This window comes from Puntigrus tetrazona, chromosome 11 (assembly GCF_018831695.1).
Source record: "Puntigrus tetrazona isolate hp1 chromosome 11, ASM1883169v1, whole genome shotgun sequence".
NCBI classification, from domain to species: Eukaryota; Metazoa; Chordata; class Actinopteri; order Cypriniformes; family Cyprinidae; genus Puntigrus; species Puntigrus tetrazona.
Window position 1 is genome coordinate 2,208,499 of NC_056709.1, and position 16,516 is coordinate 2,225,014.

Sequence of the window (16,516 nt, forward strand, 5' to 3'; positions counted from 1 at the left end):
GTTGGTTACAGCTTTCGTTTTTTGCCTTGTGACATTATATTTATGACTGTTAAGAACGGTCTTGACACGTTCCTTGTGAGTTTCACCCAAATACCAGGTGTAAATGGTGATGTGTCTCAGCTGACCGTGCGATCGTATCACTCCAGAGGAATGTTTTACTAGGTGTAAATAGGGCTTCAGATCACTATTTAAATGTGCAGAAAACCTTAATCAGGTCAGTTCACAAATACAAGAGAGGGCATCAGGAGGCTGTGCTGCAACACAATATCGACTGCACTTCAGCTTCATGAAGCGAAAAAGCTTCTCGCACAAAAAAAGGATTAAAACAGCCCTGGGCTATTTAGCGACCAATTTTACATAATGCCACACTCTTTTCCTTTTATTGTTCTCTTTTTGTTGCCCGATTTCTTTTTCCTTCTTTAATTTCCCACCTAATGGGAAAGTTCTGCCGGCTGTTAAAGACATTTTTCTCTTTTTATGGACCGAGCTTTGAGTTTTAAAACCTTGACACTTTTATGAAAAGTAATTTAACTCCCACTTGTGATTATTTAAGAAAATCAAAAGATCTTCCCTTTTTTTATCGCACATTATTCATCCCTGATTTTTAAAAACTTTTAGCCCACTTAATAGAAAGAAGAGTCATTATGTTAAACCGGTGGAAAGCGCTAGATGGGATATTAAAATTTCACTCTTTCATGAAAGGAGATTATTTTCCATTTCCTTGCTTCATTTTTAACAATAACGTTAAACTGTGGATTATGTCTTTACCTACAGTTGCAGACGTAGTCGATAGCCGCACTTTAATTCCTCATTAAAAAAATGTTCCTAAGACTTGTATAAACGACTTTTCGCCCCTTGGACTAATTTAGCAGCTCAGTCGCAGGGTAGATGAAGGCAATACTAGACTTAAACCCATTTGGTATATCTGACAGGAACGCATGCTTGCAATAAGCATCGCTAGTTCACAAAATTACGAGCCAAGTGTAGACCAGGTAGACCACCTTCTTGATCTTTGAATGTGACGTCAACAAAGAAGCTTTATCTACGATGGCCATGCAGTTGAAAGTATGTCGTACGACTGTTTTTGCTTTCTAAAATAATGACTTTTTTCACTTGAAGGACTATTTTGAGTGTTGCGCAGTGTTTTGGTTCATGCTATGCTGCTATGGTGACAGTTACCATCGAATTTATGTGCGTTAAAGAGATTATTCACCCAAAAACCAATGGTCATCATTGACTTTTGTTACGCAGAAGTCAGAATTAACATTTTTGGGTGAGCTATCCATTTAAACCGTATATATCTTTTCATTTAAGTAGATGCAAATGACATAGTTTGGGATTTTTAGTACGTGAAAAAAATTTTTGAGTTTTTTTTTGTCATTAGAAATCGTTTAGAATTTAACTTTAACTTTAAAATGCTTTAATCACGGATTTCTTTCGTACAAACACACAGCTTTCAGTTTCACAAGATGATAATTGATGGACTGGAGTCATGCGAATCACTCTGGCTCTCATTCTGACGGCACCCATTCACTGCGGAGGATCCATTCGTGAGCACTTGACGCTACCAGTACATTTCCCAAATCTGTTCCCATGAAGAAACAAACTGAACGCAACACGAATGTACCATCGCATATAAACACAGCAATGTGCGAACGCTCATCAAGACTCTCTTCAGATCGTTCACAACAGAACCTGAAAGAGATCACCGATCCTGCAGTCAGTTTACGCTTAGCGTAATCTCATGGCAGCTACGAGAACGCAACATGTACTTGCATACTTGCGCCATGAACAGCTTGCAAACACATTTCAAAACTCAACGACTCGTGAAATCGAGCTTGTGTTGCTCGTTAGTTAGGGAGGGGCCAAAGACAGCTTATTGTCATCTCATTTACATACCCTATGTAAAATAATTCAGTACAAAAGCCATTAGTGCTATATGACGCTAGCATTGGGGGAGAGTTGAGAATTTCTGTCCGCACTCATCAAATGCAGCGCTGCTGCTAAAAATAGTGAAGAACCTCTGGAGCTTCTCAAGACATGTTGGGTAAATCTCCATGGAAGAAAGGAAAAAATAATAAAATAATTGTCCCAACAGGACAAAAGCTTGGAAAAACAGTCAAGGTGCCCCCGCGCTACGCCTAAACGCCTTTGTATGTTGACACACTTTCTACAGCTGTCCGATACTCCTATTCTTGGCACTAAAAGGCTTCGCTTGTTCTCCAGATTTGAGATTGCCGCCATCAGTTAAGCGGTCCCCCTCTGCTTAGATCATTATCGCCGGGGCGAGGGATGGCAAAGCATACAAAAAAAAACGTTTCTGTTACAGTGATCGCGGCGGTTAATGGCCGCGATCGTTGCGTTGAAGACACAGTTCCGTCTGAAGAAGTCCTCCAGAGTGCAGCGCCTCGAAGAGGAAAAGATACAGACATCTAGACATCTGAAAGTGTCTTACATTAAGTACTTTTTCTTGTAGACATGTTCATCCTTCACAGAGAGGCTGAGAGCAAGGGAGCACGTCGCTGAAAACACACACGCTCAAAAATACATTTGTATTTTTCAACTTCGTTCGCTTCAAAAAAAAAAAAAAAAAAAAAAAAGGCACTTCGTATTCCTTACGTGGCGCATGCATTTTTGATGCTCGCTGGTGTCACGTTAAAATCCTTCCTCGTTACTTATAATCCATAATTGAAGACGTACCTGTATAATTCCCTGTGATCTCAGCTTTTGAACCTTTTAATGATGGTTCGCGTCGTGATGATTGAATCTTCTGCCTTTGAAAAGAAAAGAAGGTGGATGGTTTTTCTGTGATGTTTTTTCTAACGATATTGGACATTGAGCAGCGAAGCCCCCGCCCCGTGGCAATGGAGCGGTGATAGCACGTCAGGTAGGAAATCTCAGCTGGTGAGACAAAAGTTGCAGCTTTGATCCCAAAAGTGCAAAAGAGGAAATGACTTATTTCCTATACTAAGAGGTACTAGGCCTATATCCCCACCGAGCATTCAAGAATGACGCTTGAAGGTATTAATGTGACATGTAAAACGCCGCCTATACTCTTATTCGGTATGCAGATTTTCCGATTGCCTAATATACGTTTTATCGTTAGATAATTTTATCCTCATATGGATAATCAAAATAACAAAGCAAAAGGATAAAAAGAAAATTGTGTTCCAATGGATTATTACAAATTGATTTGACATATTCACGGCTTAAATGTATTAAAAATTTTAGACCTCCCAACTCCAATTTTATAGTGACTCGTTGCATCTAAATTCTTCCGTTGGGCCCAATTGAATTGATTGTTTTTTAATTTTGGCAACAGTTGTCCAAACAGAACATTGTACAGGGCAGTACAAAATTTAATTTGGGCCAATGGAAAAAGTTTGATGCAATGATTCACTAGAACATTTTGAGTCCAAATTTTTTTCACAGTGTATGCAATTTGATATACACAATGGATATCTGTCACTAATGCGATTGCGCTTTCCACATTACCACATTAAGTACCACCAATATTTACCATTTTCTTTCAACCATAAACCATAATCCTAGGTTGCTTTAATCAGACAGTCTCTGCAATTAGTGCGCTGCGCTGGAAACGCATCTGCTAAATGACAGGTAACACATCCGTGCATTTTTGAAGGCTTAGTTTTGACATCCTCCTCGTCTGCCTGCAGTCTGTAAATCTCGCGTTATTGCTTCTATTTTGACACATGTCATTAATGCCACGTTACTGAGATAATGTGAAGTCTCATCACCCGTCTTTTGTGACATATATTAAATTAGATTTCCGTCTCACTACATTTCCTCTCCAAATCCCAAATGGCCTGTAAAATTTGCCCCTCTATTATCCCTTCCCACCCTGGTCGATTGTGAATGTCACATTTCCAGTAGAAATATTGGATTTTAAAGGAGTCGTTCACCCAAAAATGTAAATTCTGACATAACTCACGCACGGTCCAAACTCATATGATATTCTTTCTCCTGCTTGTTCTGCCAGTTTTTGTTTATACTGAAGAAAATGAAGGAGAGTTTAACCTAATGATGGGTTTGCGATAATAAAGTGGTTTATTGCAGATGCAGAATAGCCAATATTAATGAGGATGTAAAAGGCTTTCCTTTTTCCTTGATGTTTTCCAGTTGCTTTTTGCACTCGTCTCGTTCTCTCTTTCATTTCCTCATCTCTGAACGACCGAAAACACTGATGCACAGCCGTCTTGGCTGGAAAACAAGCAAGTATCCCCTCTTGACTGTGGTTTAAGTTAAATCACTGCCCGCCTTTCATGAGCGGCCATATTGTTTCTTTCTTTGATGTGGGTCTGCTTTTGTGGCAATGTTTTGCTCCCTACCTGGAAAAGCATCCAGATGGAGGGAAAGGAGAGAGGGGTAAGCTCGTGTCCGCTTGCCATCTGTCCTCTATCGGGCAAGATATTCTTCTCATGTAAGAACACACACACACACACACACACACACAACATTACACTGCTCAGTGCCTCGGGGACAAAGCAATGTTTATTGCGTGGTGTTTTGAGCCTGTTTTATGAACTCCAGTGTGGCTGGATTTTGTCACTCTCTGTAAATGTATGGAATTATTGGAATTCGCGGTTTAATAAAATACTGCCATGTGACCGATCGCTCTGGATCAGCTGGAAAATGGCCCCATAGCAGCGTTGACTGGCTGATGACACCATAAGAACACACACGGTCCCAACCCCTAGAAGTCAATTTCTACTGTAATATAAAAAAGCAATAGCATCTACTATAAAGCTTGACTCAGCGGTTTGTCAGCAGCGCGATGTAGTTATGGAATCGAGAAGATGCTAAGCGTGTCGCTTTAACCAGCCAAACCAGCTTTTTTCAGACCTATAAAACATAAGCAAGACGCACAGAAACTGCAGTTTAGAAATATATCTGCTGCGATACATGACTTTTTTTGTTTTTTTCGCAGGAAAAGAAGAGTCGTGCGGGTTTGCAATGGCATGAGGATGAATAAATAATGGCAGGATTTTTAGCTATCACTTTAAACACCGGAGCATGGCTCAGATCACCTGAACTGAGCTACATTTGATTGCACTAATAAATAGGGATGCATCAAATCTGAAGCAGAATTTAAAGCAGAGTTTAAATAAAAGTAACATATTGCTTGCAGCTACCAATTAAATTGCAGCGCCATATGCAAATATTACTATATTAATATTAAAGGTGCTGTGTGCTCTTTCTGTGCCGCTAATGGCATTTCACTTGCTTGTTGACATTTGAAAGTCTCACTAGAAAGGCTGAACGCGTGGAAGATTTCTGCAAATATATAACTCATAGAACATTTAAAGTTAAATAAATAAATACAACGGATAGTATCGCAAATTGGGAAAAAAATGAATGCTAGTGTAAACCCGAAGCTAGATTTCCAATTCATTGCAAGCCTAATTTTAACTAGTATTCTGCACTTTTTAACTCATCCTCACTCCCAGCTCATCACATTTTGAAGCTTTGTCAGGACCACTTAGTGTCACTTTTTGACGCTCAAGGTACTCCTTTTTAATCTGTTGTTTTCAGTTGTTTGTCGTAATTTAACGTTTGCATTGAAAAATATTGAAATAATTTAATCTAGCCCCACCCCTATCCTTAACATACTCGCTTCTGAATAATATAAACACGTATTTACTGCAAAAACCGAGCATAAAGAAGCAGTATAAAAGCATTACAAACTAGTAGTGAAGTCTTTATACGAAGACGAGAATAAAACAAGGTTTTGACGCTAGCTGCATCTGCCTGTTATGTCTTGTGTTGTATTGGCAAATGGTAGGTTTAGGGGCAGGGTTTGGGGTATGTGCTCATAAATGTAAATGTAAATAATGTAATAGATCATAACGTGATGTCTTGTCCTGGTGCAATGACAAAAAAATACAGTAAAAGCCATTACAAAGGAGGCATTTGTTTCATCCAGCGGGGACATAATTACTTATTGTAAGTCATTACGCGTCACGTTGCATCACAAAGTGTAAACATAACAGCACATCTGCATTTGTGATTGGAAAAGCGACATACAACAAGCACTACTCTCATTTGTATAGTATGTAGCAGGTTATTTTAATAAGAAAACAAGACTTACTTAAAGGTTGTGAGTCAGAAGCACCAGACCGTTCTTGCAGAGTTAGAATTGACCGACTTTATACTCCCAGCACAGGCTGCTCTGCAGGTTCAGGCTGCTCTGCAGGAACTGATCTGGAACAGTGTGGTGAAAAACAACCAATGATAGTTATAGTATATTTTAGTTATGGCCTGTTTTGGAAGCACAAAGAAAGTAGTTTCACTTTCACAACAACTCCAGAACATGGCGCTGGCAACAACGCTAGCGCGAGAATAATAGTTCTCCTTCTTTCTTTAGGTAAACATGTTATTAATAAATAAATAAACCCACACAGTGATGTAGAGAAGTGGGGGCGTGTTTAAACAAGGCATTTTAGGGGGTGTGGTCAAGTCGTAACTTTTCATAAAGAATATCTCTTTGCTTTTGAAACTTTAGTCTTTGCAACTTCAGGGATCTTATCTATGCACTAACATTTCAAAGAGAAAGGAAAACTTGAAACGGCATCATACGACCCCTTTAATCATGACAATAAAATTCCCAGTATCTTTCTCATTGGCTAAGGCTTTCTTATTTAATGCAATGGAGGACCCTGCACATCGAAAAACAAAGCTAAAGGGTTCCTTACCAAGCATCAGTTAGAAAGTCAGAAAATCCAACTTATTCATTGGGTTGAGTTCGGGGTCTTCAGGAAACTTGTTTAGTTAAGGTAGCTGTATTTTCCAGATAACTTTTTGGTACTGCTGCAGAAATTGCACAGTTTACCTTAAAAAAAAGACAATTCATTACCTAATATGTATTGATATTACCAACTTAAATCCATTCAGCAGTCTTTGCCATGATCTTATGTGGGACCGCTTTGTCTGCGCTCTGTAAAACTGTGAGATATCTGCTGACTAGCAGCATTACACATGCCTTCATCCTCTTTCCCTGCTCATATTTCCGTCACAATTCTGCTAATCCCTCCTTTTTCCTGTTCCGGCGCCAAATTGAGCTAAAACTTGTTTTAACCGCTCTAATATTGATTCTCTGCTTTGTTCAGCATATTTTCTATCTGTTGCCTCAATTAGAGCGAAAAAGGTAATTATACAGAGTGTAAAGAGAGCGTCCTTCTATTTCGGATGACGAACGCCCGTCCGTTTTAATCAATAACCTTTGTCTGACGATAATGTGTGTATTTAGTAACTTGACTCAGGAAATGGATTAAAAGCTCAGAGTGAACAGGCCAATGGACCACAGTCAATATAATGGGAGGAAGTCGTAGCTTGATATCTGTAATGGATGTACTTGGAGGAATTCATAACTACGCAGTTGTGCCTTTTCCTCAGAGTTGCGAGTGTCTAAAGAACTGGGTGAGAAAATACAGATTTGATTATGTGCGATCTAGTTATTTCAGAGTATATTCATTACAGCATCTGAAAATATAAAAGACTTTGGAAGAGAGAAGGAGACTTTCGCTGAAGGAAAAAAAAAAAAATCCATTGTATATTTATGTGTGGGTAATTAGCTCTTTAGAAAGCGAAAATGTACGTTTAAAGATGTCAGGAAAGTCGGATGGCTGGGATAAAAGATGATTTAAGTTAAAAAACATTCATAAAAACCTCTAAATGCCGAAACGTTCATCACTGAATGAATTAACATATTAGTGTCTTCAATGACACTCTGTCGCGCATTAGATTTCTAGTTCAGCCAAGAAAAGCACGCATTGTTTTTTAATCTACAGCTTCTAATGAGGAATTCAATACCAAGGCTTTTATTTGTTTCCAGTATGCGACACTAAGTGTACCCTCTTAGCACTTAATAGGTGAGCAGTCTTTCTCAAAGTTGGTAGATGTACAGTAGAGAGACTTGGAAAGAAAATAAGTAAAAAAAATCTAAACGGACAGCAATTTTTGTTTCATTTAAAAGTCGACACAATCTTCACCGTTATGTATATATATGACACATATAGAAACGCTCTCTAATATCCTCCATGATCTGAAACATCATCGATATCATACAGGACTCACTCATCATGGGATCAGACACATTCAGAGATGTGTGATTTCTGCTTCCATTAGTGAATCAACCTTGAAAGGGGCGATTATTTTTCCAGATGTAGCACCTTACTTTGTATTTTCTTTTTTTTCTTTTTTTGAAGATGAAGCACTTTACTTTAAGAGAAACCCTGAAACCGCTGAACCAGCTCCCAGGTTGAGCTCATTCATAAGTGCCTAATGACAGAGACCACGGGCAAAATTCTGGGCAAATGTGTGCAGATGCTATAAAACCGTGAGTGAAGCGCTCTTCAAGATTGCCCGGCACACGGAAGACGTCGCTTTGCACGCTCAGACTTTCCGACAGTGGATGCGAAGTGGATTATTTATGGCCTTTATTGCCTTCGTGGTGAAAAGAGGTTGGGTTGCATTAAAGGGCCTGGCGTGTTCGTGCGTGCGTGCGTGTGTGTGTGTGTGTGTGTGTGTGGATGAAGGGTCTAATCAGCCCAGGCAGGTGTCATTTTCAGCTTTCCCTCTCTCCCGGAAGGCATTCCTGTATTATCACATAAATCACACTCTTAATGTGATGTGAGGAACCAGATTGTTCAAAAAAACACATCACGTATGGCTGATTTTCTTCTATATATATACATATATATATATATATATATATATATATATATATATATATATATATATATATATATATATATATATATGCACACACACTTTTCTTTTTCTTCCTTTGTGTCTTGAAGCACGTAATATCTCACTTTGGGGATACTGTCAGGCTTGTGTTACCTTCAAAACGTACCATTAGCCTTCCCGGCCGTATGAAATGATCTGGCCTTTATAATTATTTCATCACGTGTGTAGCTCGCCGCAGTGAATCAAGCACGTTTACAGATTAGCCGCGGGAAGGATTTCTTATTTTTTTTTTGTATTTCTGGTCGCAGCGGTCTTCCTTTTTAAATATCACTAATACGCTTCACGTCATCAGCCGCCCGCGCTAATTGTTTTGTCGTTCCGTCCGGATAAGCTGTTTTCTTCCTCGTTTGCTCCACCCATGTACACTGCTAATTGCGACGTTTTGCACTTGACTTAATTACGCAATTTAGCAAATGCCTGAGCTTTGTTTGCCGTGCCGAATAAAACGGCACGATTACCGTTTTCTTGTAAAATTCGGCAATTCGTGTATTTGTTTTAAGTGAAAGTTTTAAGACAATTAGGCGTATGTCTTCAATCCCGTGCAGTTTAAACGAGAGCTGGTTAATTGTCTCCACTTCGTAAGCACAGATCAGTCGTGTCCTTATGCGTCAGCACTGCTCCAATATACCATATGTTTCACGGGACGTATTGATGCTCGCAGTTTTATGCTGTATTATCTTCCCACTAAACATTTTGTGATGTCAGCTCTGGAAGTTACAGCATGACAGGAAAGAGAGCAAGAGCAATGCTGGCTGCCGTAATTTATGGTTGTTCTCACTTCAGAGGGTTTGGCAGGGATAGGATTTTAGTTCATTTAGTTGGTGTGAAAGCTGTTTTCTGAGTTTTGCTCGCACAAAGCACCTAATCACACATGAGTCTACCGGAAATTGTTGTCTGGGGTATTGCTGAGGGAATAGCTTTAATATGTGCGATATATTCACTGTGAATTATTAGCTGGCACTACACTCCGGTTGGATGGATGGATTTATAGATAGAGAGGTAGGTAGGTAGAAAGATAGATAGATCGTTTAAACTAGGTTCGTATCGTTTTATTTTATTTCCACACGCACTTTTGTTTTTTTCAATCGTGGAGACATTCCATAGGCGTAATGGTTTTTATACTTTTAGGTTTTCACTCTGTAGGATTCATAAGCGTTTCGAAAAGTGGGGACAAAAGTGAGGTAATGTCCTCGTAAGACACCTTCTCCTTGTGAAGCCTATGTCATACCCATGTCATTTATACGAATCCGTGTCCTCATGTGTCACAAACCGGGAGAGAGTAAAAGCTGAAAATGACACCAGACTGGGCTGATTAGACCCTTCGTCCACACACACACACACACACACACATATTTACCGATTCCACTGTTTAAAAATGATGACTAGAGCAATGGCTGCCGAAAAAGTGAGCATTTATTTCATAAATATTCAAATATTTAAAAAAATGTGTTAATTGTAAGATTTGACGATATTACTCTTTTACTGTACTTTTTAAATCAATTTAACGCAGCACCTATGTGCATAAATACTTCGTAACAAATAAACAAAAGTGCAGTTTTTTTTTTTCTTCCTCCTTGTCGTGGATGTTCTTCTCTCTTAGACCCAAGTATCGTTCCGTGTGTACATGTCTGTTAATTTAGATATATAAACTGTAGTAAAATGCAGCATTCGGAGGCAGTGTGGAGATTTATTTGTGCTCTCTTTTAGCCCTGCCGACCTCGGTCGACTCCATCAGTGGCCCTGCTGAGGTTTGAAATAGACCCAGATTGGTGACAGCGGGAGAATGACATATTGTCTCTTTCCACCTTTATTTTTACGATCCTGTTACAGTTTGTTTGACTTTTTTATCATGACTGTTAGAGAGGCGTCCCACTGCGGCGTCCATTTGGAGGTTTTTACACATTTCTACACGCGCGGCTCTCGTTTCAAAGTGATGTTCGAACTTGTCATGACATTTTTGCCATCTTCATCCCTGTCCGTTTTATTTCTGTTTTGCGTCGCCGTCAATGCTTTTACGAAGGAGCGGAGGTGTTGTGTTGCATTTGAATCGACTCGTCTTGATGGTGTGTTATTGCTTTGACTGTCAACCAACAGCAGCAAGGTCATCGTCCCATGTAAAGTAAGATTACGGCACGACTACAATCTGCCGGGAACGCGGTGTGAAGCGAGTGGGTTAGCGACCTGTTTAACTACCCAATACTGAGACCCATAAAAACAGCACAGTCACCCCCCCGTCCCAATGAAATTCCACTCTGATCTGAGGTGACTTTGGTGTCGCTAAAAGAAGGGACATTCATCTAAAAGCTTCGTGTAAGTCATCCGTTCATTAAACGAATGCGAGAGAATTATTTTAGAATGCTGTAAAGCAAAAAAAAGCTAATAATGAAATCAAAATAAAATAAATGCGTTTTAAAAAAAGTATATAATATAGAAAACAAACCTTAATGCAAAGTATATGCAATTCTTAGTGCATGTAAAATACACAATTTAATAACTAAAACAACAATAACCAGTAGTATAATAATAATAATAATAATAATAATAATAATAATAATAAAATAATAATAATAATAATAAACAACAATAACAACAACAACAATAAAATAATAATAATAATAATAATAATAATAATAATAATAATAATAATAATAATAATAATAATAATAATAATAATAATAATAATAATAATAATAATAATAATAATAATAATAATAATAATAATAACTAAACTAACAACAACAACAATATAATTATTAATAGTGGTAATAATATAATACTACTACAACTAATAATAATAATAAATCACAATCCCAACAACAACAACAACAACAACAATAATAATAATAACAGTGATGTTTTTATACTTAATAATAATAACAATAAACAACATCACCACAACAAAACAGCAACAATTAATAAATAAATCAATTTAAATAAATGAAAATGTATTTCTTCGCCATATGGCTGTGCAGTTTAGCTGCTTTTCTTTGCATATGAATGAGAAACATCACGGGTCGCTGTGTCACTCTCAGCATCATCTATGAGGTGAGTCAGGAAACATCTCCCTGTAAACAGCACCTGGCGTGAAAAACCGTCAAGACATGTTGCGATTTTGTTTGTCATATTTCCGTCTTGCATGTGAGAAGTATCCCAACGTGTTTGTCGCGACACGAAGTTCTGAAGCAAAAAAAAGAAGTAGCTGAGATACAAAGAGAGTTCTTTCCTGAATCCATTCATAACTACATTTTTGGACATATTCCACTTTCAGAGTCTTCATCCAGCGAGTCTCCATCCTAGAGAAACAAAGCCGATTGACCGAGTTCTGCATCTCCATGCTACAGAGGCAGAATACAAACACACATTTGCCACAACGTTGAGCTCCGGCGATCAGCGCTTCACCTCAAGGTACTTCTGCTTGCTTGTTCAAGTCAAGGGCCTTCTCCAGGGCCACATCTGCATGTTGCAGATCTTAAGACTCCTGCTCCTTTCTCACTGCACTGTTACCGATACAACCGACGGAAGAAGTCACGGCCACCAGGCTCTTCACCAACTATCACTTCTCCAAACCTCCTCCAGAGACCTTGGCATCGCTGTATATGATGTATATGTACGCTAGCATAGCAAAGAAAAAAAATCACTTGGGTTTTACTGTTATCTATACCTTTAAAAGGTTTATTTATATATCTAATTAGCTTTCAGATCTTGTTTTCATCCACTTTTGGTTTGTTTTCTAATTGGTTTTCAATCATAGTTATCTGAAGCAACGCGGATCTGGAATATTTTTGGACGTTATGTAGCATGCATAAAACCCCGGCTACGAAACCTGGCCTCCACCGCGTATAATTTAGCGCGTATAATTTCCATCGCAGTATATAAAGCGCACTACATCATGTGCTGGTGTGGTGTGGCTTTAAAAGGTCAGGTCAGGCGTGCTCTAGGTTGAAGAAACTCAGTTATACAGTATCTCCTTCACGGATGCAGTGGCGTTCAGGCCATCCCGATGTTCCTGCTAACGTTTTAGCTGTTTCGCGTATTCGTTTTTTTCGACATAAAAACCGGCCGATGAAATCTAACGATGGCACGGGCGACTAAATTGTCTTTCTGTCCACCTCAGCTTTCTCTGAGTATTAAAGAGCACAGAAATGTCTTTCCGTTTCTCTCAGGCGGGAGCAAAGCAGCCATCGGTTGTTTCGCTGGTTGACTCGCTCCAACGAGTGACGGGATTAGCAAATGTACGGAAGAAACGGAGGCAGTGAAAAGCCGGTTGCAGACTGCGAAGTGCGTCGCGTGTGTTGAGCCGAGAGAGATGCGTTTAGTGGATGGCGCTGTATCGCTTAAGCAGGCATGAAGAAAAAAAACAAACGGAAAAAAACAAGACATCGACTAATGAACGAGAAAGAGAGAGTTCTCTTACTTTTCTTGGTTTGGCTTCTCGTACTTTTTAAGTCCAGAAGTGATGTTTTATTTATTTGTATATTTATTAGCAGCGGATGCCCGTGCTTAAAAATGTTTCGAGTTTAAATGTATGTCTCTTTTCGAGGCCTTCGGCCTTCAGGATGGCTCCCAAAACAGACTAAATGAGAGTCCGGGAGTCCAGCTCAAGCGAAAGTCAAGTTGTTGTTGTTTTTTTCTCTCTGTGTGTAGGAAGGTCAAACGTTCAATAGAAGCAGGTAGACGTTCTGATTGAGCCCCGCACGCTCGCGCACACACACACACGCGCACACACACACACACTCACTCATACACGCACACACACACACACACACACACACACACACACACACACACTCACTCACTCACTCACTCATACACACACACACACACACACACACACACACACACACACACACACACACTCACTCACTCACTCACACACACACACACACACGTGCGCTGCTCTCATACCGTTCGGGTCCAGCAGAGGGGGGAAGCTGATCTCTGGGTCAGACTCGTCTTCACTGCCACATGTCTATGTCTTTAACCACATGGCTTTTATTTGGTTTCGGCGCATGAAGTGCAGTTTGCGACCTTGGCATAAAAAAAAAGAAAAAAGCATTTCCTGTAAAATATTGAATTTTAATGTATACAGTATGGGAATCCTGACCCTTTCCTCAGAAAACTATCTACTAAAATTTCAACATACTGGGAAATGGTAAAATGGTATTCTTTCTCCTGGATGAGGCTGAATACACACACACACATATGAATGTTTTTGCCTTCTTCTTTGCAAGGTGTTCATTTTCTTCTGGATTTATTTGTGGGAGAAAACAAGAAAAATATTGCTACGGGCAATAAAGCCAAATTTTATACGATTCTGATTTAATCCTTTTATTTCCCCATTGAAAAGTGTTTTTTTTTCATTTTATGCAATATTTATATATTTAGTAATTTTTCAAGTTTTCGCAGGGAAGATGATCTCTTTTTTTAGACTCCACTGCACACCTAATATACTTTCAGTTGTTATTTTTCTTCTTCGGATGCTATTATCTTCCCCCGTAATTTATGTGCAGCTCTTTGCTGTATTTTGCTGAATTGCTGGACTATCCAGAAACGAATGCTTACCGACTTCATAATGACGTTTGTCAGCCAGTTACCATCCACTTTCACCTTGCGTTCTTCAGAGATGTGAAGGTTACTGTACGATTGTGCTGTAAATTACATTCGCATACGCAAAGAGATAAAAACATTGTCAGCCAGACCAACAGAGAACTAATAGAGAATTTCATCGTGCAGCGCCCCCTGCTGTCCCGGAGAACCTCCGAAAGTCATTTCAACAGCCCAAAGTGTCAAAATTTACACGAATTCACTCTATATTTGCTTCGTTATACCTTAAAAAAAAATGTAATCCCGCTATAAACGCGCTTTATCTAAGAGTTTGAAGCAACATTTACCCAGTTTTAGAGAGCACATGGATCTATGCGTTCATTCGAGCCTGCGCAATAATGCGATTCAAAAGATTGAAACCACCGCCGACCGCTTGAAGTGAAATACTCTTCGCAGCAGTACGTTACCTGAAAAACTCGACGTTTATAAAAACGGCAACCAGGAACGTTCTTCACGCCTCGAGCGTCTTCTGTTGTTCTGTTTTGTTGGTTTAGAATACAATGGAAGGCAGGCTGTTCGGTGAAGTTCGCAAGTCCGCCGCCGAAAGACGTAGGTGTGCGGGGCGAGGATTTGAATATCAGCAGCTCTTTGTTTTACGAGCCTTTACGAGGCAGATACTGCGGCGACTTTAGCAGCCCTTGATGAGCCATTTAGCATGCTAATCATCTGACATCCTGCTCGTTAAAGAGGGAGAGAGAACGAGAAGAGGTAGAAAGAGTGGGTGAAAGCCAAGAAGAGTCTCTCTCGCTCCCTCTACGTCTGCTGTCCTTTGGGGAGCTTTGATAAAATGAATGCATTATTGCCTTTTCTCTGCCGCCCATAAATTAAAAGATAACAACAACATGTATACGGCATGAAGATTAGGTTTGTCGAATTGCTTCTAATTATTTTCCGCCCAGCAAGCTGCGCCAGGCGCTCCGGTATTGATGAATAACTTTACGACGGCCTTCAACAAGCTGAGGTTGCTTTGGGAAAGGGGGCATGCGGTTTATGTGGAGACACGCTCTCTCCAGAGCGATATTAGTTGCTCGGTTTGGGTGCGAAGCGGGAAAAAAAAAAAAGTTTAATTAGCAAACCAATAAAGTCAGAGAAAGAGCAGTGCAATGCCTCACGCAGAAATTACATCTCCATTCCAATAGATGGCCCACAGCACTGCTGCCGGTGTCATTGTCTTACTCAAATGCAATTCGGACAAGTTTTTAATTGCTGTAAACTCATGTATATTTATATCAAGTGCCGTGATTTTTTTGTTTTGTTTTGGATGCCAGGTTGTAGCTACTTCATTATCAGAACAGTGTGTCGGTGATGCACACAAACAGACACACTTTTAGCATATTCTGTGTTAGAATGTGTAATTATTTAAAAACGAGTTTTATTTATTCTTACAATAACCTTATAATTGTTTCCCTCAGATATTTTGTGTTATGTATTTCACATTTTTGTAAGGCATAAAACATTCATCTTTTTAATTAATAAAAAAAAAAAAAAAAATATATATATATATATATATATATATATATATATATATATATATATTTTTTTTTTTTTTTCATTTTAAAATAATTAATATTACAGTTAAGACATTGAAGAAATACATTATGATTATTCCGTAAAAATATATATTTTTTAATTTTTTGAAGTAGCCTACATTATGTACATTCTACTGAACAATAGTAATATTTTTCTGCTGCAATATCAAACTTTTATTTTTTTGGGTTGTGAACACCTTTTCAGTTCTGTGATATGATATGATGATAGATTTACTCTTAATAAAATGGTCAAATGCTTCCACAGTGGTGTGAATATATATAAAAAATACAGGAGTGTTCCTTAAAATAAATTCATAAATTCATAAATTCACCCATCCCTGCTTCACTCACTAATATACGTGGGCCTCATCCATTCACATGAATAAATAATTCAGCAGCATGTTCCCTCTCAAAGTCACCCTCAGATCCATGATCCTCAGAATCCCGTGGAATGTTCTGGAATCTTTCGGCACGTGGCGGCTCTCAGCTGTTCATTTCGACGTAACCTTTAAAGTGAGCCTTTCCATATCCTCCCCAGATGGCCGGGAGAACTGCTTCCGTATCAAACGCGCTGACGGTGTTGGTTTTCGCCCTTCAGTCACGCTGACCCTCGG

The 16,516-nt window shown here is 39.0% G+C and overlaps 1 protein-coding gene across 4 annotated transcripts in view; it reads left to right on the forward strand.

The window, feature by feature from the left end:
- fhit (fragile histidine triad diadenosine triphosphatase) overlaps positions 1-16,516 on the forward strand; it is a 236,996-nt gene that overhangs the window by 28,036 nt on the left and 192,444 nt on the right. For 2 of the 4 annotated variants that reach the window (XM_043251385.1, XM_043251383.1), the window contains exon 3: positions 12,038-12,174. The exons of the other annotated variants lie outside the window; for them this stretch is intronic. The gene's annotated coding sequence lies outside the window, so the exon portion shown is untranslated. The remainder of the gene's footprint in view (positions 1-12,037; positions 12,175-16,516) is intronic. 4 annotated transcript variants of the gene reach the window in all.